Genomic DNA, 16,435 nt, shown 5'->3' on the forward strand with positions numbered 1-16,435 from the left:
AACGAAAACAAAGGGGGGGGCTGTCTAAATGGTAGCCCTGCCACCATGTGCAATTGAATCACAAATTGTCGCAATCGTTTGAATATAGTTATAAAGAAATGTGCAGGCGAGATTTTCGTTTGTACACAATTAGGGGCGCCGCCAGAACGAAAACAAAGTGGGGGGCTGTCTAAATGTTAGCCCTCCCACCATGTTCAATTCAACCACAAACTGTCGCACTTGTTTGTACGCCTTTGTACATAAATGTGCAGCTGAAATTTTCGTTTGCACATAAATGTGGCCCCGCCAAAACGATAACAAACTATGGGCTCTCTAATTGATAGGCCTCCCACCATGTCGAATTCAACCACAAACTGTCGCACTTGTTTGTTACGGTTTTGTACAGAAATTTGCAGGCGAAATTTTCGTTTGTACACAATTGCGGGCGCGCCAAAACGATAACAAAGTATAGGCTACCTAATTGGTAGCACCCGCTACGCCCGATTCAAAAGAAAATCATCTCAATTGTTTGCACATCGTTTGAGCAGTAATGCGCAGGCGAAATTTTTTTTCTAAGCTATCAGATGCGTGGACAGAACGAAAAAAAAGAGGAGTTGTCTAAGTGCTAGCCCCACCATGTTCGATTGAACCACAAATTGTCGCGATCGTTTATACATCGTTTGTGCAGAAATGTGCAGGTAAAATTTTCGTTTGTATTAAATAATATACGGATGTGAGTATTTTTAATATCTGCGATCAACATTAACCGGTTTGAATAACGGTTGATGAGTTTGAAAATGGTTCCTATTGCACTAGTTGAAAAAAAATTCTTTTTCTCTGGCACACGGAAGAAAATGCCTGATTCTAATAGAACTTTTCACGTAGAATTCGAATCTGCAATCAGTTTTTCTCCATCACCCTCAGTTTTCCCGTGACAGAGGTGTTTTCGGAAAATTTCCCCTCAGATTTCTGTTCTTTTTCTTTTTTTCTTTTTTTTAAACCATTTTCATACTTGTAGCTTGGGTACCTTAGGTATATAAACGCACGCCTGATTTATACTTAGTAAGCCCTCTAAGTTTCATAAGAATAGCATTATTCTATCTAGAGAAATAAACATATTTATATAAAAAAATATGCTATGTGTACTGTTCATTTTACAATATTCATTAGTGCAGATAAAATCACATATAACTTCCACGAAAATTACAATATAAGCACGGTTTATATCTTATTGGATTTGAAATAAAACATATTTTCAATGATGTATACACCGTGTCACCATTTTATATCTACTTAATAAATAATACAAAAGAAGTGAGTGGTATCTTCTTAATAAATGGACACTTACTTACCTCAACTAATATGTTTTAGTTGTCGACTTTCTTCTGTGTTTGGTTTCTGGAACATCTCTTTTAAGTGTCCAACAGTAATCAGCTAGCATTTTTGAACTACACTGTCACTGGTACCTCTTCTCCATGGAGGAAATGTCCTGATGAAAATGTTCCCCATACTCATCACTAACAGCACCAAGCTTTTCAGGAAAGAAATGCAGGTGGGATTCTAGAAAGTGAAATTTAAGGGACATGTTGCAACCCATTTCATTGAATGATTGCCGGAAATCACTCACAATTTCACGGTAATTTGGGGCTTTCTTGTTTCCTAAAAAATTCTCTGTTAAACATTTAAATGGACACCAAGCTGCTTTCTCAACCAGAGTTGAGAGATCCTCAAATTTTTGGTCACGAATCAAACATCTTATTTGGGGGTCTACAAAAATCCCTAGCGTCACTAACCCGAGGAATTTTTTCCTAGAGGTAACAAGATCCTGCATTACTTTTGTCCATTGTCCTAACAAAGTTTTTGAAGAGCCCCAACTTTATGTGAAGAGGAGGTAGAATTATCTAATCAGGGCTCACCAGTGAGGAATAAACAGAATTCTTCTCTCCAGGAGTTAATACATGCGTTGGCCATTCCTTCTTGATGTAATGTTCCGCTTTGTTCCTGCTGTCCCATTCGCAGAGGAAACAACCATATTTCGTATAACCAAGCTGCAAACCCATTAACAAAGAAATGACTTGTAAATCACAGCAAACGGTCCACTTGTATTTCTCATACTGAATTTTTTCTAACACTATTTCGATGTTTTCATAGGTTTCCTTCATATTAGTTGCATAAGCCAAAGGCACTGAAGGAAATTTGTTGCTATTGTGCAAAAGGACAGCCTTAAAACTAGTTTTCAAAGAGTCAATAAGCAATCTCCACTCTGTACTTATATGTGCATGTAAAAGTCTATCCATCACAGCACAGACATTATTACAATACACTAAATCATTTTCTTGATAATAGTAGTTTTGAAACTCTGTATGAAGGTTTCGAAAAATACACACTTTAGTGTCATGATGGAGCAGATTCCAGCCTTAAGTTTAGAATCAAGAAGTTCTGTCTGTGTATTGGAGAGTTTTAAATCCCGTATGGGGTCATTTAGTTCACCCGGAGTTATCAGATGGGAATCCAATGTAGATGTGCTTCCTACATAAGTAGGATCATCATCTTCATTTCTAACTTCAATAGTTGCCTCAAGTACGTAATCCTCATTTACCATAAGATGAGGAGGAGGTACCGGTACAGGTAATTCTGCACTGTGTGGAACTGGCCTAATTGCTGATGCAAATTAGGGTACTGTACTGTGTGGTTAGATTTACTGCTTATTTCTTTTATCTGTGTCATACAAAAGTAGCAGTCTGAAGAATGATCTTTTGGTTCCCTCCAGATCATCGGTACTGCGAAGTTCATGTTTCGTCCACCATTTGCCCACCCAGTCAGACGTTTCACGCAAGTACAACAAATGTAGTGAGGAACCCAGTTCTTATCCTGGTCTCCTACACAGCAACCAAAATATAACTGATAACACTTCCTCACAAGTGGAGTAAAACATCGACGTTGTGATTTAAATATCAGCTCCCCACATACATAACAGAAATTGTCCGGTTTATTTACACACTTCCTCGACATCTTGTATCCTGTAAGGTATCACACACATACATACACACACACACACACACACACACACACACAGGAATCTACACTCCATCAAATTCCCACAAAATCCCTCTAGACATTCCCTCATACAAAAATGGTGACATGGTGTACACATCATTGAAAACGTTTTATTGGAAGTCCAATGAGGTATAAACCGTGATATATTGTAATTTTCGTGGAAATTATATGTGTTGAAGACCGACCCGACCCCACCCGTGACCCAAATTGACTGACCCGACCCTACAACCCGACCCGAGCTGACCCGATTGGCCCGACCCAAAGTGACCCGAGTGAACCAACCCAAGGTGACTTAACCCGACAACCGACCAGAGTGACTTGACCTTACAATCTAACCAGTTTGAGAGAGCTAGAACTTTACAAAACTGCCACCAGAAAAAAAATGCTGACCAATTCTTATGCATAAACCATTGTTTCGGCTTTTTTTACTTGTAGTATAATTATCCTCCTCCCCCTCCTCAGTGTTCTCCCATTAATAAACAGGCCAGTTTCCGTGAATTAGGTAAGAAGCTTCCATTTTTGCGATTTCCCGCTAATATCTGCCTCGCAACCCAACATAATGTACCACCCTCCTTATTACAATATATCAATTCCAACCTTCTTACACACTCTCGCTCTCCTGATATCACCCCCTTTACTACATCCCTCAGAATGCAATCCCTTAGCAAGATCAAAACTTGTGATCCGTCCATTTTTCGCTTCCTTATATCGTCTAATATTGCTCTCGTCTCTTGCACTTTTTCAGCATTTCCTAATTCGTTTTCCTCTCTACCCTGCTAACCTTCTTTATTTTAATACACATCCAAATTTCCAAGGTTAAAATTTAGGCAATCAACTTCGAAAGTCAAAATAAAATTTGACTGAGTTCTGAAGACAAGTTCTGAAGGCTAAAAGAATAAAAGTTCTGAAGACAACATTATTTTCTAGTAAGGAATGTATATAGAACTTCTTTTAATATTTTTTGCTGTGTAACAAACAACAATTTCATCACGTTAACATTCCGATTTTTCTATTTAAAAACAGCGTTGCTGTCTGATAGAATCATAAGGAACTAATTGCACTGAAATATCATTCTGTAGGGAATTACCTTTTATTTTTTCTTGATTAATTTATCTAGAAGATATTTGCAACGTTATATAAAATTAGCAAGTATTTTATTGCGGAGAAAGTCAAATCCCTACCCCAGCAATAATAATAATAATAATAATCTGAAGGTGACCAAGAAAGTTCTGTCTGTGGAGGTCTGTGTTCAATTGGCCCTCACACCGTGAGTTGAATGCGAATGGATATAAGGTGAAGGTCAGTTGTTGGACGAGACGAGACGAGACAGAATTTTCATGAAAGGGTACGAGATGAGACAGAGCTCTTTCAATAGAAAAATATGCACTTTTCCAGACGAGACTACCTTCACGACACATTTTCGAAACGAGAATGCCCCAAACCAGGTCTCGTGAGCAACACTAGTAAGTATATCCAACATACTACTTGGTTGTGGCTGTTCAGATACACCGTGAACGTGCGTAAGGACTGAGTGAACATGGGGCCTTCACAGAGCGTCATAAGGGCTTGTTTGCTGTACGAGTTCAAATTGCTGCTCCGCGGAGCGGAAGATATGACAGGCCTTTGGTGAGGGTGTCGTGACTACGCGGAGAGTGCAGTGGTATGACGGTATAAGGACGGTGACGAAACACTCGAAGACGCACCACGTGCCGGAAGACAAACAGATGTTCAAAATAAAGATCTTCGGGCAGCAATTGAGGCGAAGACAGACATGTGAGGAACTGGTACTACCTTTCAGTGTAAGTGGAGAAACCATTCGGCACCACCACCATCAACTTGGGAAGCACTGCAAGTTGGGTTGATAGGTCCTACATGATTTGACTTGGAGCCAGAAAGCAACGCGAGCAGACACCTGTGTTTCTTTGGTGTCTCGTCTGAGGAAGGAGCAAGTTCTGAACAGGGTGTTGACATGTGATGGGAAGTGGGTCCTGTACGAAGCTCCACGGCGCCGTCATTGTTGGTTAGCATCCCATGAACCGGTTCAAAAACAGCCCAAGCCAGCACTAGGCCAGAATAAGGTTCTCCTGTGCATTTTGTGGACTGCTCGAGGCATCGTCCATCGGGAACTGCTACCAGCTGGTCAGATCATCAATGCAACTGTGTACTGTCACTGTGTACTGTCTGGATCCAGCAGTTCTGAATCCCAAAGGGGTCCTCTTGTTACAAGGCAACGCTAAGCCCCACGTGGCTAAAATGACCCAGTACATCATTCTACGCCTTGGATTGAAAACACTATTGGATCCGCCATACTCCACGGACATTGTACCGTCCGATAATCACCTGTTCCATTCCTTGGACAATCACCTTAGAGAACGCCAATTCAAACAGCTAGTAGAGGTTCAATATGCACTTGATACCTTCTTCACTTCACGTCCCACCAAGTTCGACTGCGATGGAATCCATGGCCTTCCAGAACGTTTTCAGAAGGTCGTCGAGGCTGATGGAGACGATTTTTGATATTCCAGGTACGTCTTAGGTTACATACCAATGTTCGAAGGTGTTGGTGAAAAGGCGGCGGAACTTTCTTGGGCACTCTTAAAGTTATAATAATAATAATAATAATAATAATAATAATAATAATAATGTGTCCTGCCCAAAGGCAGATGTTTGACCCGAAGGTCCATGGGTATTGATTCCAGCTCGTACCAAGTAAGTTTTCTGGTGGACAAACCCCATGTGCATGGGTTTTCTCGGTGTTCTCCCATTTCCTCCCACTTTCTTCATTCAACCACTTCAATTATTTCTTATCATCACTGTCTCTCTTAGCGTTGGTGCATAACGTGGGACGTTAACTACTCTCTGTCCCACCCTAGGAAGATTATAAAACGGAAATGACGTTCAACTAGCGCGATGTTGCCACTTATGAGTAGGAGGAAGCCGATTTGAGAAAATAAAAAAGAACACAAACCAAACTGCGCAGTGGTAAGCGACTCAATAATAATAATAATAATAATAATAATAATAATAGTAGTAGTAGTAGAAGAAGAGGAATTGTAATTACTTACCTCACGTAATCTATTCCTGGAGGCAAGAAGCACCCAAATCTTTACTCCACACAAGTTCAGTGGGAGGGAGTTCGCAATGATAAGGGGGAGACGAAGAACTTAATGCCTTCTATTCTGTAGGAGACTTCTGTGTTAGAAGCAACTTTATTTAACATTTGTATTACTTCAAATTTGTTGCAGTTTGAATCACATTCAACACTTTTCTTTTTAACCACTCTACAATTTCTTTTTTGGAACATGATTTCGTAAGGATTTTTTCGTCTTTTATTGAGTATGTGCGGTCATTATCTATAACAATCACGGAATTTGGTGGTACATTCGGAAAGAGTATTTCTTGGAAATATTCATATTCTGCTGCTCAAATTCTTTGTGATAATCAGCTGTTTTTGTGCCGCGAAAAACGAGGTCAGCTCCAGGAATTTACCCACTCTCAGTCATGGTATGAATCACACTATTACTCCCCCTCTTTTTTTTTTCAGAGATGCCTTGACGCCTAAGGACAAACCCTCTCTCCAGCTTCACTGCCTGGTTTCGAAAATATGAATAAACGTTTAATAACATGATTTTTTCACCAGTAGAAAGAGGTTTCCCTTCTTTCTTTGCTTCTTATAACAATGTGGGAATTTTTAGCCACTGTCTCCAAAAATACCACTATAGCAGTTAAACACAAAATTAACTACTAACAGCACTAATAATAACACAGATAACACGGAATAACTATAACAAGAAAATAACAAAATAAAACAAAACAGAAGAAATTTGCACAACAAAATTCACTGAACTATCACAGAACACAATGAATCAAAACTGTCATCCCGCTTCCGCCGACGTGGCAACAACTGAGCTCATGTTGCCAAACTTACCTTATCGTAAGAAGTTTAACTGATAAAGAATGAGTTTGCATACCTCTATTATTATTCTAACAGTCAGTCTTACTTTCTTCGTGTATCTACTGCAAAAGTAGCTCCATTTTAAAAAAGTTTTTCGATACACTAATATTTGAGTGAGAGTAAATCTGACAATCTTACTTGTGTCATGCTTCTGCTGTTGTTGTCGGCTACCGTTAGGGTTGCAAGCACTTATATTAATATGCTAGATGAACTTACCAGCTACGCTGGACACACGAACAATTATAAACTGCCGCGCAAGTCAACTCTGAAGTTTAATTTGTTTTTACCACAATCTTCAAAAACATTTTAAATTCTGTCACTAATCGAATTCACCAAACTGTTTTTGGTCTTAAACCGGCTCGTTTTTCTACTAAAAAACGGTTCGGTTTTCTATTAAAATCGGCATCAGTTACAAACGCAACAGTTTTTAAATTCGAAAGAATTTTCTCTGAAAATCGGAATTTTCATAATCTTCCCAGTTTTTGAAAAAATCTGTCGGTTCTTTTAAAAACCGTTATTTCTTTACGCACCAGTAGTATGGAATACCACACAGGATAGTGGGTGGTCCGGAACCCTCCCCCGCAAAAGTTGTTTTAGGCTTCATTTTTTACAAATTTATATTCCCCCACCGCTTCAATGACTTGTTCAAGCGAATTTAGTTTTGCTTAAATACTTTCAATAGAGAAAGGGCAAGCGCATTTAAACAGGTTCTACATCGTAAATAACAATAAAATACATAAAAAATACAGTGCACTGAAAATAAGAATAGCATAGGCTATTAACTTTGACAGTTTTAAAATTGGCTACCTATAACTTTGACAAAAATAATAATGCAGGAATAAAAAAAAAAACTTTTAGGGGTGTATAGCCCCGGATCGTCCTCCCTGGCCACACTACTGCTACAAAAGTTAACATAGTTTAAATTTTTGTTACCTTTCGTAAACCTTTCGTGATGAGGAGGGAATCTCATAATTTGTGGATGAAATTAAGAAAACTCAGGGCATAAATAAATTTACAAAACAATCCGAATAAATTTTGAGATAAGACGAGAACTAATCCTTCGATAATTGACACGAGAAGTAAGTCTTCCATGATCGAGACGAGACAACCTTACTTCTCGTCTCGTGAGCAACACTATTTGCACAAATTGGAGATTGTCACTATTCATCTAGCGACCACGAAAACTATGAGTTCTACACTAATCTTAATGAGTTTGGACATTTTAATTTTCATCCCCACCATGTGGATGGGGCTAAGCTTAGACTTGAACAGCTTCGGGAGATTTACTATTTATCTCAGTGACCCCTAAACTATGAATTCGACACTAATATCAATCGTTTTCGATTATTTTTACATATCAACCCACTACCAACTCGTAATATACTAAAAGCGCGACCTCCCACTAAAAAGGGAGTCAATACGTACGCCAGGAACTTTTTCTTACAGGGATGTTCAAAACAAAAAGGGGTGTATTCACAAAGCAATATATTCTGTAACTCAACTATTAGTGATAACTGGTTTAATGGTCTCTTCCCTTTCAACCTTCATTTTTCCTTAAAAAAAAAAAAAGCGTAATTATTTCTCGGAAGGAACTGCGGCACCCAAAAGAGAAGGATTAAGCATGTCTATTTTGTTGATTGTCTTGATCGAAACTCCGAAACAATGAAATCATGTGCTTTACAAAACCAGACATGAGCATGTGTTTACTTCATATTTTGAAAGGAAAGAAAATTTTTTTTAATTGATGCAATAAACATACAACACTAATTGATGGAATTGGATTTGAAGAAAGAATTGGATTCCTTTTCTATCCAGGGGGGTGTGTAAAAAAAATTGAATGTTAGAAGGGTTTAGAATCTGAAGGGAATTCTCAAAAACGCTAAAATTCCTGTGCTGTCTGCTTATTTTTAAAAAATGTCAAATTTCAGCTTTCTAAGTTGAGCGGCTAGTGAGATACTTAATTTTTTTTTTTTGCAAAAAGTCGGACTCCTCCCCACTCCTCCTTGGTATGCTATTATAATTAATGTGATATGATAACATCTTAATTGGGATTGGGGTCTAATATAAACCGAAAATCTTTTCATTCTGCTTTGCCGTTTGGCCATACATAAAATTGGATTACACACGCTATTAAGTTATTTTAAGTAAAGATATAAATAACTACATAAAGTGACTTGTGTTGTTCACTTCCCACTTGTTCTACGAATAGAGGCAACCGTAAGGTCTGTAACCTTGTTGTATGAGACTAACATGTTATATGCACATGTATAAAGGGACAACAGTCTTTCATCCTTTCTGACAGAAAAGTGCACTTTTTGCTACTGGCTACACTGGTTTGACGCGTTTGACGTATTTCCGTTTTATATTCTTCCTAGGGTGAAACAAAGATTAGATATTTCCTTTCAATTTCACTTAATGTGACATTTAACTTGACATAGAAACGCAGAAAGGAAAAAAGTCAGTAGTAATATTAATTACAATTACAATACCAATTAGATAATATAGGGTAAAATTAAAATTTTATTACTATTTCACCTTCAATTAGTCACATTTATCATTCATTCACCAACTTCGAATTGAATTCCACAACAAAGCTCTTTATAGTATTCCGTATAGAAAATAAGTGAAGAATGTGACGACCCGACCCGAGTGACCCGACACGAGCTGACCCGACCCGACAACCCGACCCGTAACCCGACCCGTTTGAGAGCACTATCAGAGGGGTACTATTTACAGTACAATTTATTTTGTATGGTTTAGCATACTTTAAGGCTACCATACTTTTTGAAAACAGAAAAAACGGGACATCTTACAAATTAGTAGTAAATATTGCATTTTGTATTAATTTTATCTTTCGAATTTTACTACAGTATCGCACTAGTTATACAACTTAAAATAATGTATTAATATAGTCCATACTCAGTGGCGTATTTAGGGGGAGGGCTTCCGGGCTCAAACCCCCCACCGAAATCTTACTTACTATAGTAAAGTATATGAAATATCTTGCAGAATTTTCATATTTTAGGCAAAGCACCCCCGGAAGTTAGCAAAGCCCCTCCCGAAACAAAATCGTAAATACGCCACTGTCCATACTTAATCAACAGTGCTAAAAATTATTATAGAAGCTAGAAGCTGTTACACAATATAAACGCAATCAGTGAACATACAATATTGAGGCAAAAATTATATTTTCAATATTATTACGCATACCACCTTTACATGCTCTACATGTCTATAAAGAAAAATATCCAGATTTATGAAGTTGTTTCAAAATTTCAATAGGCTGATTTATTTTTGTTAACCTAAAATGCGAACTAAAAGAAAGCAATTTGCATAATTGTTTTTCTGAAGCAGAAAAAAATGTGTTTTCGGGGCTGGTCAGCAACGTCATAAGAATTTGTTGCCACCTCGGGGTATACATTCTTACTTTTAGTGATAAGAGTGCTACTTAGGAGGATTTAAACATTGCATGTTATATCCGGGGAAGCAGCGATTGCAATAATAATAAAGATTAGAATGAAATTGTTCCTATAGTATTGTCGGAATTGAAAGCAAAAGGAATAAGTCGATTTTATTATCTTTTCAGAAATTTTGATATGTAATTAATAATAATAATAAAGAAAAAAACAGGACAAGAAGGAAAATTTCTGCACACCGGGACAAATTTTAAGAAACTGAGGCGTATGGTAGCCTTACATACTTATTTGCATGCGGAGTGTCAGTACGGAGCCACTACGTAGCAGAGTTGAAACAAAACCTCGTAAATAGGTTGCCAACTCAGGAAAACAAAATTACCGGCACACCCTCAAAATTCTCTGTACAAATGAGAAACTGAAGACTGTATTGATCGTTATTGTATTTACCAGCAATTGCCACTTGTTTAAAATTATCGAAACAGATGAATAATACTGGATATTAATTTTTATGTAACAATAGTTGATTCATAAAATGAAATTTATTCTATAAACTTCACTTCAAACAAAGGAAATTGCTTTAAAAAGTCATTTTCTACTCTCAATAAATGAATAAAATTCTTTTACAATAAAATATAAGTGTTATCAAATTTGTTATGTTAAATAAATAAAAAAAAACTGCCATACGTTAAAAAAATATCGATAATGTATAATACAACGGAAGTTTGTGTTTGTAAAGGCACTGTTGAAAAATTTCGATGTTCAATGTTATATTCTGGATTGCAGATTCCAAAATACCGGTCAGAAGGGGTCTAATAACAAGTTTGTACCGGTCACCGGCCTTAATCAAAATTACAGCAAATACCGGCCAGTTAGCAACTCTACTCGTAAATCAGAATGCTGAATGCACCAAAATACTTCACCATGCATTCTATAGTATCTGCAAAATGAGTTTAATGAAGATGATCAAATAAAACAAAATACTGTGTTATAATTTTCCCTTTAACAGTCTACTTTGTGAATTTGTTATATCTTCCACTTATCAATTTCCTGTACGAGATGAGAATAACGGTTTCTGCGCAAGATAGAAAGATAAAAATACATTTTTCTCATAAGGATTCACTTCACGTAAGAAATAATGAATAAGTTTAATAATAAGAGCCGAGGAGTGAAAAACTAACTCAGCAATAATGATTGTAAGTATAAATATAAATATAAAAAAAAACAAAAAAAAAACATTTAATTTCATCATCGTTAGGATAAGATCAATATAGTGAATCACACGATAGTGAGAACAAACCAAACCACACAATAGTGTGAACAAAATCCTGTTAGAAAAATACTCCATAAATGTGACACATTTTTTTAATGCTTCTACCATTTATACAAACCCTCACATTGTTTTCGTTCTGGCGGCGCCCCTAATAGAGTACAAACGAAAATTTTGCCTGCACATTTCTGTGCAAATGATGTACAAGCGATTGATATAATTTGTGATTCAATTGGATATGGTGGGGGCTACCATTTAGACAGCCCCACTTTGTTTTCGTTCTGGCGGCGCCATTAATTGTGTACAAACGAAAATTACGCATGCCTATTTCTGTACAAACGATGTACAAACGATTACGAAAATTTGTGATTCAATTGGACATGTTGGTGGGAAGCTACCACTTAGAGAGCCCCCAGTTTGTTTTCGTTCTGGCGGCGCCCCTAATTGTGTACAAACGAAAATTTTGCCTGAACATTTCTGTAAAAACGACGTACAAACGATTGCGACAATTTTTGATTTTATTGGACATGGTCGGGGGCTACCACTTAGACAGCCCCATTTAGTTTTCGTTCTGGCGGCGCCCCTAATTGTGTACAAACAAACATTTCGCCTGCTCGTTTCTGTACAAACTAAGTACAAACAATTCCGACAATTTGTGATTCAATTGGACATGGTGGGGAGGTATTACTTAGAAAGCACCCTACTTTGTTTTCGTTCTGGCGGCGTCCCTAATTGTGTACAAACAAACATTTCGCCTGCACATTTATGTACAAACGACGTACAAACGAATGCGACTATTTCTGATTGAATTGGACATGGTCGGGGGCTACCACTCAGACAGCCACCACTTTGTTTTCGTTCTGGCGGCGCCCCTAATTGTGTACAAACGAAACTTTTGCCTGCACATTTCTGTACACACGAAGTAGAAACGATTGCGATAATTTGTGATAGAATAGAACATGTTGGTGGGGGGCTACCAGTTAGACAGTCCCCCACTTTGTTTTCGTTCTAGCGGCGCCCCTAATTGTGTACGAACATACATTTTGCCTGCACATTTCTGTACAAACAAAGTACAAACGATTGTGACAATTTGTGATTCAATTGGACATCGTGGGGGGAGCTACCACTCAGACAGCTCCCCACTTTGTTTTCGTTCTGGCGGCGCCCCTAAGTTTGTTCAAACAAACATTTCGCCTGCACATTTCTGTACAAACGATGCACAAACGAATGCGACAACTTGTGATTGAATTGGACATGGTGGGGGGGGGGCTACAACTTAGACAGCCCCCATTTTTTCTGTTCTGGCGGCGCTCTTAATTATGTACAAACGAAAATTTCGGGTGCACATTTCTGTACAAACGAAGTACACACGATTGCGACAATTTGTGATTGAATAGGACATGGTCGGGGGCTACCACTTAGACAGCCCCCAATTTTTTTCGTTCTGGCGGCGCCCCTAATTGCGTGCGAACATACATTTCGCCTGCACATTTCTGTACAAACGAAGTACAAACAATTGCGGCAATTTGTGATTCAATTGGACATGGTGGGGGGCTATCACTTAGACAGCCCCCATTTTTTTCTGTTCTGGCGGCGCCCCTAATTGTGTACAAACGAAAATTTCGCCTGCACATTTCTGTACAAACGAAGTACAAACGATTGCGATAATTAGTGATTGAATAGAACATGTTGGTGGGGGGGTACCAGTTAAACAGCCCCAATTTGTTTTTGTTCTGGCGGCGCCCCTAATAGTGTACAAACAAAAATTTGGCCTGTACATTTCTGTACAAACAATGTACAAACGATTGCGGCAATTTGTGATTTAATTGGACATGGTAGGGGCTACCATTTAGGGGAACTCCCTCGAGAGGAATCACTCTACTTATTTATTGCAAAAAGCAGAATTTAAAAATTCGCATTCGTCCAAAGTTATCGTGTGAAGTAACAGCCGTTTGTATGTACGTACTAATATTGATAAGTTCCACTACGCGATCCCAATTAATAGTTCATATACCCGCGCCACACACACACACACTAGCATTTGTACACACGAAAGTATACCTGGTAGTATCCACACGCTTACGCCGGAAACTAGAAACAAACAAACACACACACACACACACACACACACACAGGGACAGAGAGAGAGAGAAAGAGAATATCTTGTACCTTTATACTGATTGCACCATTACTCACAAAATCAGTTAAAAAAGAAAAAGTTGTAAAAGAAACTTTCAAAGATTGGTACCACTGCTGCGTGTCACACATGAGATTGTTCCATAATGATTGATTCGTAATATGATGTGTATGGGTTTCTTAATGGTAGTATAACAAAATGCCTTCAAATTGACCACTAAATAAAAAGTGAAATTTATTTCTCAAATTTTGTAAAATCGAAGTCGGTGGGCATTATGGGAACAGTCTACAATAACAATATATGCAAATAAATATTAATATACTTCACGTTTTCCAGTGGGTGCAAGAAAGCTTCGAATAGTATTTGTTGCTAGAAGCATTAGCTGATGTAAATATATATATATATATATATATATTCTCCCTTCCGCCAAGTTGCAGTGCTGAATTTGGATTTAAACGACCGGAAGTGTAACTGTTCATCTTAGCTACCCAGGAAACTATCGATTCGACACTATTTTTTTTAATATCGGTCATTTTCAATCATTTTTGTATATCTCCTCTCTCCTCCAAGTTGCGAGGCTGAATTTTGATTTAAATGGCATCGGAAGTGTCATTGTTCATTTCAGCAACCCCAAAAATTGTTGATTCGACACTAATATGTCATTTTCCGCTCTCCCCTTCCCTCAAGTTGCACCTTCCATGTAAAATGATAAAAACCATCCCGAACCTCTTCTATGTTGAAAATTGTATCGAGGTCGGTCTGATGATTCAAGAGTTATCAAGTTAGAAACATAGTCACTTTTATTTTGATTGTAATAGATAATCTGTCGCACTAGAAAACATGTATTTATTTACATACAGGATTTTGTGCATAATGTTTATATAAGTGTCTTTCTATATTAAAATATTAAACAGTAGTAATTATATGTTTTAGTGCATGAGTATTAATGAAATTTGCCTACTGCTTTTTCTCTCAAGAAGTAATTTGGTTAAAATTAAAAAAACTTCACCAGACCAAAGAGCATATTGAGAACTCAGTTTTATTCGAAAAACCTATTTTTTCCAACAGAACAATTCATGTTGGTAGGCATGTATGAAACTGTAATTAATGCAGGTAACTGTAACTGTACCTTCTGTAATTAATGCTCATCCACGAGAACGGACATACCAGAAATAAGTGCAGACTATTAATTTTCAACTAGCTGAAGTTGCGCTCTCTAAACAACGCATCATTCGCATATGAGCATGAATCTCCTTGTCATTCCTCATATCTGTACATATCCCTTTACAGATACAAGTGAAGAAAGCCTTTATAATAATCGGCAAGGGGTATCATAAAGGGGAAATTTTTTCGACTATTTTTTTCAATATCTCTCACCGTTTGCAAGATTTGAGCCGACTTGTGGTTTGAATTTCTAATTCATATATGGCCAGTGTTTTCTTTCTTTTTGCATGCATTATGTAATAAGTAAATAAATTACACACACAATTAATTATGTCAGTTATATACGGAGTTCATTAAAAATACTCTTCAAACAATGAAGATTCATCTTAGACTGGAGAAATGATTATCCTTCGTTTTCTTATCATGTGGCCATAGAAGAAACACCTGAGAGATATACAATCCCTATATAAAATTATAAGATGTTGGAATATATAACTCATAGGGTATGAAGCCTTACTTTTAAAAAATTTCAGTACTTCCAGTGTACCCCTAAAAATTTAATAAAGAACTAATGGCCATGCTTTTTAAAATATTCATTAGAGCTGGATAATTTATACAAAATTTGGAATCGAGCAATGAAAACGGCACGTTTCTACCACTAGTGGGTTCAATATCTTATTGTCGAAAAGACTGGAGACAAACATATAAACTTTTGTGTGGGGACAAAAATATACGCGTAAATCTAGTACTTTAATAAAGATAATGATTGGAATAGCTTTATTTTCGAGAGCTAAATTTTAATATTCGCAATATTGAAATTTTTGAACTTATCCTTTTTTTGAAAACGCGTGAAAAATATATCACTACTAGTAAAATTAACCTAACATTTTAAAATTTTTTTCAATGTTTCCAATTGTTCTGGAAGGAAATCGAAAAAAAACGTTTTTTTTTACCAACAGGTTCAAAATTTGTGGAAATTTTACAAAACTAGTTCAGACACACTTGTACTTGGCCCAGCATTAAACTCTGATATTAGTTCCGACGCAGTTCGCTGCCTGTCCTGTTTTACCAGTCTGCTCAGCCTACGTCTGACATATGCAATGAGGTGGGGGCGCCCAACACCTCGAGGTTGGACGTCGTTTCCCCTTGGTTTCGCCACTTGTTGAAGACACTTGCCACAGCACTCCTCGAACACCTGACAGGTCCTGCAATTTCCGAAATTCTCGTGCCGAGTGTTTCTGAATGAGTACTTTCTTCAAAATAATATTAAAAATTATTTTCGAGACATTTCATTTCGGCCAAATAGCATTTGTGCTCGGCCCGGAATGTGCCCGACCCGGTTCGGTCCGGAATATGCCTGGCCCAGTTCGGCCCGGTTAGGGTCCGGTCCAGTTTGATATTATTTGAAACGGGCAGGGCAGGGCCGGGGTGGGCATATTCCGTTAAGAACCGGGCGCTCA

General features: G+C 37.7%; 1 protein-coding gene across 1 annotated transcript in view; it reads left to right on the plus strand.

Moving 5' to 3' along the window:
• The window catches only part of LOC145669861 (uncharacterized), a 206,370-nt gene that overhangs the window by 101,643 nt on the left and 88,292 nt on the right, over positions 1-16,435 (plus strand). The gene's annotated exons all lie outside the window — the stretch shown is intronic.

The sequence above is a fragment of the Thermobia domestica genome, chromosome 14, assembly GCF_964235325.1.
Source record: "Thermobia domestica chromosome 14, izTheDome1.hap1.1, whole genome shotgun sequence".
NCBI classification, from domain to species: domain Eukaryota; kingdom Metazoa; phylum Arthropoda; class Insecta; order Zygentoma; family Lepismatidae; genus Thermobia; species Thermobia domestica.